The following is a 12,867-nucleotide window of genomic DNA, read 5'->3' on the forward strand; positions in this document are numbered from 1 at the left end:
TTTCAGCCCCTAAACTGAAAATGTGAGCATTAAGTTTCAGAAGCCCCAAGCTGGCAGCTAGGGTACGCGAGTGAATGGGACAGAATTCGAGAGAAGATTCCTAAGATTCATGACTTGGAGGGGGGATGTTCTGGTGTGTGTGTGTGTGTTCATATATGTGCATGAAGGGGTATGCATGTATGTGGGGTATATGGAGGCCAGAGGTCAACCTTGGCTGCTGTTTCTCAGGAGCTGTCCGCTCTTGTTCTTTGAGACGGTCTCTCACTGACCTGCTATTTAGTTAAGCTGGCTGGATAGCGAACTCCAGAGCCCTATCTGCCTCCTTTTCCCCCAGTGCTGGAACTATGAGTGGGTACTCTCACATCACCACATCCCCCTCCCCTAGAGAGGTTGAATGAAGACCACCTACCTCAGCTCTAGGACCCCATGTATTCAGACAAGGCAGCTGAAGGCCAGAGAGCCCCAAGTCATGAACAGAGGTAACAGAAAGGAATGCCAACCTCCAGACTTCTATGCAGCGGTCTCTTCTATCTCTCACTGTCAGAGGCTCCAACTCTGCAGAGAGGGGACAGAGCTGGAGCTGGGGTGCAGGGAGGAGCAGGGGCATTAGCTAGATAGAGGCACGGAAGGGCATCTAGCTTTGCAATCACCAGGCTCACCATTCTTAATCAGATAGTTGGTGCTTCCCAACCTCCATTTTCCCACCAATAAAACCAGAATCACAATGGCTACTCTGGGAATCCTGCAAGCAACACACCTCCCTCGGTTTTTGGTATTTAGCAGAAAGCCCACTGGTTTCCTTTCTCTCCTGCAGTGTGAACAGCTGGTGGGGACTAGGTAAAATAAAAACCTCGCCTCAGGATCCCCTGAACATCCTAAGCAAGGCGCTGATCACTGTACCGTTTAATTGATGCACTAGCAGTGGGCTTGACAAGTTCAGGCTTTAACTAGCTAAACAAAGCACCACTCCTGTACTCCGCTAACACACCGAGTTTCTGCCACTGAGTGTCTAGGGCACTCATTCCTGTAGGCGCTCAGAGAAGAGTGGGAAGATTAGCTGCAGATTGGACAGAGAGCTCTCTAGGACAGTTGTAATGCATATAGTCAATAATTCCCACGTTCCTAAAGAACCAGACTCTTCTACAAGTCAGATTAAAACACGATACCTCCTGACACACATGCCTATGAGGCTATCCTTTTATTCTGCAGCTTTTTTTCTAATGGCAGGTATTATTTAGGACCCTATTAAAACTCAGCCACACTGATCTCAGAGTCCCAGGCATTAAAATCATGTGCTGGGTAAACAGGAGGAGGAGCAGGGGACGAATCTATTTTTAATCTTGTTCCAGGCACTGTATTGTCTTCCTGTGAGACGCGCACAATTTTCTTCTAATTAAGGACCTCAAGTTTCGCTGGACTATAACAGAAAATATACCACTTACACAGAATCTAAGAGGCTGTGGCCAGGAGATTCTGGATGTCCCCAAGTTCCAAGACATGACAAGTTTGTTTCTTGCTCACATAGCTATCCAGAGAGATGCAGCCCAGGATGCTGTGGTGGCTCTGACATCCTCAAGGGGGTGCTTCCATTTCCGAGTCCAGCACGGCTGCTATCTCTGTCACAGTTGTGCAGAGGCAGCGAAGGGAAGGTGGTCTTTTAAGGACACAATCCAGAAATGCCACACGTCATCACCACTCACACTCCTGATGGCGGCAATCTGATGAACACAGAAATATTTTCTCTCGTGTGTAATAATCTGAGCGTAGATGATTCGACGCCTCCACAGTGCCGGGAACCATACTTCTCTCTAGTTCACCATCCTCAGGAATCACCATTTTTTTTTTTTTTTTTTGCAGGGAAGACAGCAGTACCCTTTCATGTGGGTTCTCACCACAGCCAACAACAGAGGGAAGAAAGGGGAACAAACACAGGCTCGAAACTGTTCGCAGTCCTCTTCATGATCAATTCATTAGCCAGACTTCAGTGACATGGCCAAAGCTGACGACACAGGTAGATGAGAAATGTGTCCAGCCCAAGCTGGCTGATTTCATTACTGAGAGAGCAATATGGGAAGATAACTCCCTGTCATAGAAAGCCATTGCCAGGCCACGTGCAAGGCAGTGGCATAATTTGACGTATCTTTCAGAAGGCCCTGTGGATACTGGGTAGGAAGGGAGCTCCAGAGGGAGGCACGGTCATGAAAGCAAAGAGGAAGTGAAGATAGCGGTAGCTGGGTTCCATGTGTGACAGCTAACAGGGTGAGAAGTGGTCTCACTGAGGATGCATTTTGCAAATCGCTTTTCCCGAATCCCTCAGCAGGACTTTTAAGGGGCTGGACACAGAGTGTGATGAAGAAAGACAGTCTGGGCGAGCGAATGGCTTCTTGGAGTCTCTCATGGTTCTGCTGAAACCTCAGCACATCCTTTTGATCCACTGCTTGGTGGCAGTCAGACCATTGCCTCATCGCCCAGGATTCTCTTCCTGGTACGCGTCTCTCTCCAACGTGACCTTGTTCAGTTTCTGTTTGCTCAATTATTTTCTGTCTATTCCACTAACAGGCATGATCCGTGGAGTGGAAACGTCCCATCCTGCTCATTATTCTAGTCTTAGCCTGTTGAGCGGTGCTTGACACCTGGGCATATGCAGAGCAGAAGCCAACTTTATTGAATGTTTGTTGAATGGATGAATGCATTGAGACAGTTGAGCTACCAGGCTTGGTGGTGCATGCCTGTAACCCTAGCATCTTAAAGGTGGAGGGGGACAGACTGAGAATACAAATGTAGTCTCTGCTCCACGAGAAGTTTGAGGGCAGCCTGGGCTACATGAACAAACAAACAAGATAGTTAATTCTTTTAAAGGTGACAACAGAATAGAAATTAAATTAAATGACAGTGTAAGGAAAGGGGATCATCAGGATTCTACACATTGCAGAGTTTATGATACTCTTTGAAGATGGTTAAATAATGACCAACATTGTCACATATATTTTTGACCTTGTTCTTCTAAAAACCTAGTAGAAGAGTAGAAAAGACCAGAGGCTGTCTCTAGAGATTTAAGTGTGAGCCCAGTCAAATTATCACTCAACCACCTAGGAATTTGGGAAGTGCCTCACTCCTGCGACCTGTATTCGTAGGGCCTCTGTGCACGGTTGGAGTGTGTGATGCTGAAGTGTATATCTGTGTTACCAGCGAGCACTAACATTTATTAAACCTAAAATAAAATCTGAACGTTTTAATGGTCATCATAAAATCTAATGTAAATGCCGTAATTCTTAGAAGGAAGTTGCACAATGCAAAGTAATAATAGAATATAAATTTGGCTGCTTTCACCGTGCTGTGGTTTGGCTACAAAATGTCTTCCAAAGACTCCCGCGCTAAAGGCTCAATCTTCAGTGCAGCAATGCTCAGAAGTGGGGCTTTGGGGGAAATACTTGGCTCATGATGTCTGTGTGGTTAGTGTTTTCAGCTTGACCAAAGCTAGAATCACCCGGGAGATGTGATCTAGGCATGCCTGGGGGGAGTTCTTAATTACTGAGTTGATGTGGGAAGACCCATCTTAATTGTGGACAAGACTATTCTCTGGGCAGAGGATCTGTCTCTCTGGTTTCTGAGTGCGGATTTGATGTGACCAGCTGTTTAAAGCCCCTGCTGTCTCAATTGCACTGCAATGATGGGCACTGTATTGAACTGTGAACTAAACTAAACCCTTTCTCCTTTAAATTACTTGTTTTCTCAGAGCATGTTATCGTAGCAACAGGAGAAGCAGACAATGGATCTCGTCTCATCCACGGGTGAATCTTCTAACAGGCTCACAGGTACACGGATAAGTGAAGAAGACACAGTCATGGGTTAAGCCTTATAGAAGATGGGGTCAAATTGGGGGTCAAGTGAAGTAGGTTGATGGAGGCACACCATGAAAGAGATATCTTGTTCCCCCCTGCCCTCTTCCTTCCTTGCTGTCCGGTGAGCAGTTTTGACACACCATGTATCCCGGACCATGCTATCAAGCCTTACCTCAGCATCACAGTGATGAGGCCAAGGACCATGGGCTGAAACCTCTGACATCCTAACCAAAACACGAGAAGAATCTGAGAGAGTTTATGTAGGGTATTTTGTTGCGGTGATGAGCTATTGACTGATAGACGCAGCCGCCAAATTCATAGTAATGTGAACAAAAAAGAGGTTCATTTCTGCTTTCATGATGGTCTGATTGCAATCATTTATTGCATAATTATTAGATATTCGTTTTAAATAAAAACCTTATAGGCATGATAAATGTTGACTAGAAGGTGATCCAATGGTAGAAAAGACCCCCTCCCCTCAAAGAAGACTGCCTGGAAAGCCACCTTAACAGTCAAATGCCACAAACTTCGCGCCCACAGTTGATCATTGATAAATCTCTTCCTTAAATCTAAGATGCAGTAACTTTTAAAAAATGTATCAATATGCTGGGTGGTGGTGGTATACGCCTTTAATCCCAGCACTCCGGGGGCAGAGGCAAGCGAATCTCTGTGAGTTCGAGGCCAGCCAGGTCTACAGAGTGAGCTCTAGGACAGGCTCCAAAGCTACAGAGAAACCCTATCTCGAAGTATCAATACTTTAAAAAAATCATTGTCAGTTTAAACTTCCTGTAACTCAGTGATTTCAACCAGTTAGCTATGTTTTGTACATTTCCCATGTTATTTGGTGCAATATATTTATAATAACTATGTCTTCATTGTGGAAGTTCCACTCATGAAATAGTTCATGTTTTCCCTCCATTCCAACTGTCACATGTTACGGTCACGATTATTCCTTTCTGTTTCCTCTTGTCTGCACACATTAAGATTGATACATAAACTCACTCCCAAGCAAGTTCAAGACCTGAGTATGTTAATTCTTTAAAGATCTGAAATTTCTTCTCCCCTCCCCTTACAACAACTAAGTGTCCTTTCATTTATTATTAGGTTCTGAGAGAACCTGCAGTCTTTTAAGTATGTCTCTTATTGGTTGGCCTTTCTCCCATAAAGAAAATGACTGAGCCGGGAGGTGGTAGTGCACGCCTTTAATCCCAGCACTCTAGAGGCAGGCGGATCTCTGTGAGTTCGAGGCTAGCCTGCTCTACAAGAGCTAGCTCCAGGACAGGCTCCAAAGCTACAGAGAAACCCTGTCTCGAAAAAAAGAAAGAAAGAAAGAAAGAAAGAAAGAAAGAAAGAAAGAAAGAAAGAAAGAAAGAAAGAAAGAAGAAAAGAAAAGGACTGAACCAAATCAAAGCAGTGACTCATATCCATTGACTTTGTTGTCATTCTGGCCATTTCTATGTAACCTTAACTCTCCTCAAACGTGGGATTCTCCTGTCTCAGGTCTCAGCCTTCCATCTTCTATGACCACAGGCAGGCACCACCATACTCACCAAATCTGAGTCTTCAGCAGATAGCAAATGAAACTGAGTTTACAGCTACTGTGTTATCCAAAGACATTTTAGAGTCTTTAGTTTGATTCCTGTGCAAATGTCATATATATGCTAACATTTTGTGTTCCGTCTAGAGAGAAGCTTGCATATCAGGGTTGGTGCTCTATTTACAAAAAGGCAATTAAGAACTTTCCAAATTTAGTCTTCTTCCTTCTGAATTCATCTCCTTGAGATGAAACTAAGGAGCAGAAGCAAACAGGGTTTCTTTGCACCTGCCTGATTTTTGTGAGAAAATAATGATGATACTTTTAATCATTTGAGAATACCTAATACGTGTTGGGCATTTTACTACAATGTCCTTCCTATGAGTCCCATAGCAACGCTGCCAGGAGTCAGGTGATGGCCAATCTGCAGGTGGCTCAATGAAGCTTGGACATCAAAACAGAAGAGGAACGATGAATGTGGGCTAGGCGTAACCAGGGTGAGTTGGAGGTCAAACTCCATTGCATTTGGTTTGGGCAAACTTCTGCTTGCTCTGCTGCTCCAATAGTTGGGTTTCTGGAGAAAATGAAGGAATCGTTTCTCGGTGTTTTAAAGAGTGTTTTCTCCTTCTCTCTCTTTTAATGTTATTTTTTTTTGATTCCTTAATATAGCAACAGAAATGTGAGTCTGAGGGAATTGAGAGCTAGAACCTGTTTGATTTACAGTTCAGCAAACAAACACGATTTCCTTAAGTAAACTCTCCAGGAGGGTTGATGGGATCAAAGCCTCTTGTTATTTCAGTTCTGTAATTCCAGAATGTACCTTGGTGACTTAACAAAGAGCACTGGTTTCAAATATTGCTCCCCATCTATTGTGAAGGACAAGCGTTCACTGTCGCATAGAATGTGTAAGCTCGGTAGTAGAACATCACACGTAATTTCAGAGATGATGACTGCATTTGCAACGGCACAAAAAAATTCTGAATTGCTTCATTTTATGTCTTACAACCAACTAAGGGTCCTACTGTGCATCTTTGGACAAAAGATGTGTCGTCCCTCTGTTGCTGGTAGTAATGGGATTGGATCCTAAGGCCTCGCATACATGACGTAAACCCTCTATTGCTGAGCGACAGTCCCAGCCCTGAGTTGTTTGGACCTTTTAATTACAGATATATATTTCCATTAACGTAAACTGTACTGGGAAAGGCATGGTGTTTTAGAATCACCGAGTGAATGAACGTTGCATTGACATAATAAAAGTTAAGAAATGATGGTCTGGACAAAAACTCCTGCTCTGAGCTGGCGGTAGGCAGAACTGTCCTTGCAGCCCAGGTTTACCCAGTCACAATTTTTTAGGAGTGGGGTCACAGGCAAGCATATCTAGCATATCTTCCAAGTGATTTTGATGTCCATCTTTGGTTAAGATCCCGAGACTGAGCTTTCCCTTCCTGGGATGTATCCCTCAGTACAGTGGTTAGCAATAACACATTACTTTCCTTGACTGTTTGTCTTCCATTACAAGCAATTATTCTTCCTTCTCTCATTCCAGGAAAACAGAGAATTATACAACGAAATAAAGACCAGAAGATGCACTAGGATGAGAGATCTGGACCTTCTCATCCTCAGGGACACACATTCACAGTCTGTCATGAATTTGGGTCAGAGGCCACTCGCATGCTGGGAAAGGTTTGGGTGAATAATACCTGAGGCATTTATTAATGCCTTTTCTTCATTCACTAATCTGATGAATAGCTCAGCTCTAGAAACCATAAATTCCAACTGCTTCATTTTACTTTCAGAGAAACTGAGACCGAAATGGGAAGTGATTTCTGTGTCCCACAGTTTGCCCTTACACTACAATCTACCCAATGCAATGACCATTGTCAAAATACTAAACAAATTCTTCTCTCTTTTGGGAATGCTGCTTAGCTGGACTTGGAAAGCACACACAGACAGTTGTTTAACATGCTCAGAACTGAGGTCCCGCTGCTCAATAAAACACCAGCAGTCTGACCAAGAAATGTTAAGAGAGAGGGGACAAAGGAAATCATCCCAAGGCAAGTCCTGTAGCATCACAGGAACCAAAAGAGATACGACCTCCAGAACGCCTTTTCCATTTGTTTTCCACTTAACGCCAGCATGAACTGCTCGCTCAGGAAACATTTGGTGGTGGCGCTAGGCTGACCACGACTTCGCAAGCTGTTTGTTTGTTTGCTTTTCATTCTGGATCTATTCTGAGATGAGATCTATTCTAAGCCCATTCCCAGTCTCCAAAGCTAAATAAAACTGAGAAGAGATAGTTAATATGTAGGAATATGTCTGACTTCAAATAACACATATTATATCCTTAATATCTTGCTGGATGTTATAGGCTCAACTGTGTCATTAAATGCAGATGTTCAAGGCTTTGCCACATCGTGTGACACTATTCCTGAGGAGACATAACCAGATGTCTACTCACCCCAGAAATAGAACTAATCACAGACCAACATAAGGGTAATACAAACGTTCACCTGGGCGAGCCAGTGAATTTTATTGGGGTTACATACAGGAGTCTGGGTGAAATGACTCAGAACAGCTGCATCACCTCCGCATGGGTGACAACAGCTGGAAACCTGGAGCACACTGGACTACCTTCAGTCAGTGCCTTTGCAGGTAGCTCAAATTGGTCTGAGCCCTTTCCAGGCAACTTGGATGATGTCTCCTGCTTCTAGGTAGCTCTTCCGGACAGTATGGCTGGTCTGAGAGTGTCTCTCGGCAGTCCTTGCTACTCCTCGTTGTTTGAGGAAGGAGGAACCTAGTAAACCTGGTGAGTTTCAGTGACTCCATGGCACTCTGTTCTACCAGTCTCCAGGAGACGGGCACACTGGACAGTGCATCCATCTGCGTGGAGATGAGGTTTCCTTCACTCTCTCATGCTTGTGCTCAGAAAGAAAAAGCCAGCTTTATTATTTAGTGCCCCCAGTTAAAGGTAGAGCACTGGATGGCATTAGGGTGAATTTGCTGTGGGCAATTAACAATAAATGTATTCTACAGATGGAAACAATAGATAGCATGTGTTTGGCTGAGCCAACAGAAAAGTCTGCAAGCGTCGTCTGTTCCAGGGGTGACTTTCTCCATCCCTCGGTTTATTAGGTCAGTGGCTAGGTTATCCTTCCACTGCTGATGAAGTGACAGTGGCAGTAACAGCAATTGGTAGTCACTGAACACGTAATGTGTGCCAGCCTTTTCTAAGAGCCGTTGCTGCGTTCATTCCAAATGCTCACGGGAAGAGTGATGGTGTATGAAGAGAGACGGGAACTGAGGAAACAATTCAATGGTCCGCCGGCAGATAAAAGAGGAAGAAGAAAAAGGCCTAAACATCCAGTAAAACAACTCTGTAACCTTTAACAAGAAGGAAATGTTTCCATATGAGACAATGCAGATGAACCTTGAGGACATTATGCTCAATGAAATAAGCTACTCACGGAAAGACGAATACCGCATGGCTCCCCATCCGTGAAGTATCTAAGACTGGACGCCATCTGACATGGGATGAAGGGCGCTTGGGGTTGAAAGAGGGTCAGGAGGAGCTGCAAACGGATGAGCGTGAAGTTTCAGTCAAACGAGGTAATAATCTCTAGAGAGCTATCTTAGAACACGGAGCCACGATAGTGCACTGTAACAGTAAACATTTGATATAAATGGTCAAGGGTGTCACAATAAAAAAAAAAAAGAAAAGCAATAAAAGAAAAAAGCCTAGCGAAAACCAAAGAGCAATAGTACTGCCCTGCTATCCTAATTCAGTCCATGCCAAGCCCTGTCGCTGAGGGGAGGTAGATTTCCCCATCCCTTCTGAAAGTAGACGAAGAATGGACAAACCAGACCCAGAGTGGGTATTAGGAAAAGAGCCGTAGTGTGAACGACAGGCTGAAGCTGCTCCAGCTTTCCTTGGTGATGGGGTGTGATGCAGGCAGAAGCACACCCTCAAAGGTATTGCTCTTCCTTTACTGCCATTGTCCTCTCTGTCACAGAGGGCTCTCTATGTAGCCCTGTCCAAATTACCTAGGTGCCTTTGGGTCTGCTGTAGCTTCCTTAACATTTATAGCAAGGGGTTAAAACAGCACTGGATTGCCTTCAGGTGTCCTATGCTAATGGCTTGGGTGACAGCCCTAGAGCCCATCGGCAAGTACTGGAAAGCAGTTACAGCACTGGGTGGGTGTCCTTTAAGGACTCTTGGAAGCCTCATTCTTACTTCTGCTTTCCAAACTTAAGCCCTAACCCTAACCCTAACAGGGTGAGGTGAGCAGTATTCCCCTCAGGCATCCCTAACCTTAAGGTCGTCTCTTGCCACAGGGCCAAGTGACCATGCACTGACACTTCTGAGAGGACAAGCCAAAAGTCAAAGCTCCTCCCTTTAAGCCAATTGTCACAGCAACAGAACTAAGACACCTTGTCACTTGTTCTGGCTTGGGGGCCTCTGTCACGTCTGTTACTCTTGAATCACAGCAAGAAGTGCATTCCTCTCACACCCCTTTCCCCCCCATTTCCAGCTCCCCTCTCCCAGTTGTGATTCCCTGTATGGAGCAAATGAACTGACTGGACCTTTTCCAACTCCCAAACTTAAGAACTTAATTCCGACTAGACTTACTGATGGCTCACAGAACTCAGAAATGCACGCACTGGGATTTACGTCGTTCTTCTAAGTCAAGTGTTCTTCTAAGTCTCGCTAGCTCTGGTGGATTTGAAATGAATAACTGGCAATTCGCCAGTTGAATAACTATCTTACAAAAAATTAATTCTAATTTTTAATATTTAACAGCAATACTCAATGTTTGCTATCTCGATACTACTTAAGAAACTATTCGGCAGTGTTTATAAAATATCAAAACTTAGGGATGAAAAGGTGGCTTAGTGGCACATACTGATGCCTAGTATGTGCATGCCTCGGGCTCCATCCTCAGCCCTGAAAAATAAAAGTTACACGATATCTGTATTTTTCATAGCAATCTAACTCCTAGGAATTACCTAAAAACAAGAAGAAGAAGATGATCATGGCCACTGACATTCTGTCACGGACCAGCTTAGACTCACATACACATAAAGAATGCACATCTCAGCCATGCGCATAACTAAGACATTTCTAGTAAAAACTCCCCAGGGAAATATTATGTAACTATTAGTAGCTCCTTTTGTTTGGAACACTTTCCCACCCCCTCTGCCTAGCGTCTCTGCCAGCTCACTCCCACTTAGCCTTCAAAACTCAGGGTACCCACCCCTGCACTTGGACGCCCCCTTCCCCTGCTTATGTAACTCCTGGGTACACCTCTTGTTAAGAGATTTATAACCTACTGCATGGTAACCCATTGATTTGGCTTGCCAGTCTCCTCTCTGAAGTGCACTCATTGAACACGCAACAAGTCCAAAATCATGGAGAGGAAGCAGCAATCAGTTAATCCTAAACTTGACTTCAGCTGTCCTGGAGCTACGTTCAACCCCCAGCCCCGTTCACAACCCCTTCTGCTCATCACCCCCTTTCCCTAAGACCTCGTATAGAGAAGGGGATCTGAGTGTTTTCTGGGGTTGTTGGGCAGGAGATTAGAAATGGGGATTCTGAGATACTTCAGCAAAACTCCAGGAACCATTAACCTCGTTTGCATTTTCTTTGGAGGTTTGTTGGAGTTACCTCAGGTACACACTGAGACTGCAAAGGATTCTTGAGATTATTTTTCACTTCACGGTGACCCAGGTTCCCTCTTTGCTTGCAGAATGTCTTGAAGGTGGAGAACAGTGGACTCAGTCTGAGCTCTTAGCCCAGTTTCCTCCCCCACTCAATTTAACTCTGCTTCTATCTACTCTGCATCGGCTTCTGCCCGCCCGACTCCAGACCAAGCGCTCGGAAGGAAGGAGAACCCACAGATCCTCCCTCGGCCGGCCCGCCCCTGCCCGCGCCCGCCCGCGCCCGGCCCCATCACGTTGGCTGCCGAGCGCACCCAGGCTGCTGCGCCTTGGCGGGGAGGCGCCGAGGGTAGCTAAGGGGAGCGGGTCACGTGAGAGGAGGAGCCTGACCTACTTTCAGCTGCGGGATGCGCATGCGTACTGGGCTTCTACACTCCGGGCGGGAGGCTCACGTGGAATCGCACGTGCCTGGGCGGCCAGGCCAGGCCAGTATGATCCTGGGGTAGCACTGCAGGGGGAGCCGGTGCAGACCGCGGGGTGCGTGGGTGCTTCTGTGGTCACTGTGGACCTAAAGTTTGCAGAGGACTTTTTTAGGAGTTTCGATTGCCCTTTGAAATCTGTAACTCGGAATTTACCTTGTGACTTGAGGTCTCTAGAAGGATCATAGCACCTCTGCCAAGGCAAGGGGATGAAATAACCTCAGTGCCTGACAGCGCCTCGGGCTCGGTTCGTGGGAAACAGAAAGATGGCTGGAGCGCGCTGGGAAAGAGCAGTGGCTATGCGATAGCTCCGTAGACATCCAGGCAGAAAACTCAAGATACATTGTGTGCCTTTAATCCTTTTTTAGGAAGTAGACTGGTGGCAGTTTAACACTGTAGCAGAGCACAGACTGGCCTCAAATTAGCGGCAATCCTCCTGCCTCAACCTTCTGAGAGCCAGGGTTACAGACTCCTAGCTCTATTATCTGACTCGACTGAAAAACAGCTACAAATAATGAATAAGATATTAGCATTTGTGTGAAAGATAACAGGCGCGCCCACGCCTACGCCTACCCACCCCTCCGCTAATCCACTAACTCCACAAAGGTGGAGAGAAGAGAAGAGACGCTGGGAACACAGGCGCTGGAGTAACTTTAATTTTGTACCTTATGGGACTATCTTGTTTTTAGAATTAAAAACCAAAAACAACAAACAAACAAGACAGAACAATTTAATCCTGTGTGTGGTGCCTGGTTTGGGGTTTTATGTAAATCGTTTCCTTTGCATTTACAGAATCTGCTAGGTTGCCAGCTCTACCCAGCGTGCGTCTCAATGTCTAAAGTATTCTGAAAACTGGCATGGAAAGTTTTGAGCTCCTCGGATAAAACACCCAAGTGTCTTCATAATCTTTAAGAACCTCCCAGGTCCTGCCTGTTGAGGAAAAGGGATGCCCACCCAGGGATGCCCACCCAGGGATGCCCACTGATCAATAGTTGCATTACAGTGCCCTTTACACCTGTCTTTAGCTTGCACTCTCCATTGCTCTGCTTTGAGCTGTCAGTGAGGACCTTAATATTTTTGTAGCTATTCTGTGGGTAGCTAACAGTGACTCCCCACTCTGACTGGGATTGGCTGCAAACAACAGAAAATAACAAAAGCAAGAACTCTGATGAAATACTCTAACTGAAATACGTAGTATTCCAGGGTAGTTTGAGTGACCAGCTAAACAATGCAGCTTAGGGTTTTTTTTTTTTTCCCACCCGCCAGAGCTTTCTGTGGCTTCAGCCATGACAGCTCATTTTCTGTAATGTTTCTTCCTAAAGGCAACAAATGAACATCTTCCTCATACTCATTGGCC

General features: G+C 45.3%; 1 long non-coding RNA gene across 1 annotated transcript; it reads right to left on the reverse strand.

Moving 5' to 3' along the window:
• Positions 1-7,823: 7,823 nt before the first annotated feature.
• Positions 7,824-11,354, reverse strand: LOC126510416 (uncharacterized). The gene is made up of 3 exons (XR_007594382.1): positions 11,039-11,354; positions 8,841-9,031; positions 7,824-8,757 (listed from the first exon to the last, which is right to left on the reverse strand). It is a non-coding gene; the product is annotated as an uncharacterized lncRNA (long non-coding RNA).
• Positions 11,355-12,867: the final 1,513 nt, after the last annotated feature.

Source organism: Alexandromys fortis, unplaced genomic scaffold, assembly GCF_014885135.2.
Source record: "Alexandromys fortis isolate MF-2015 unplaced genomic scaffold, M_Fortis_MF-2015_v1.1 scaffold_31, whole genome shotgun sequence".
In the NCBI taxonomy this organism is placed as follows: Eukaryota; Metazoa; Chordata; class Mammalia; order Rodentia; family Cricetidae; genus Alexandromys; species Alexandromys fortis.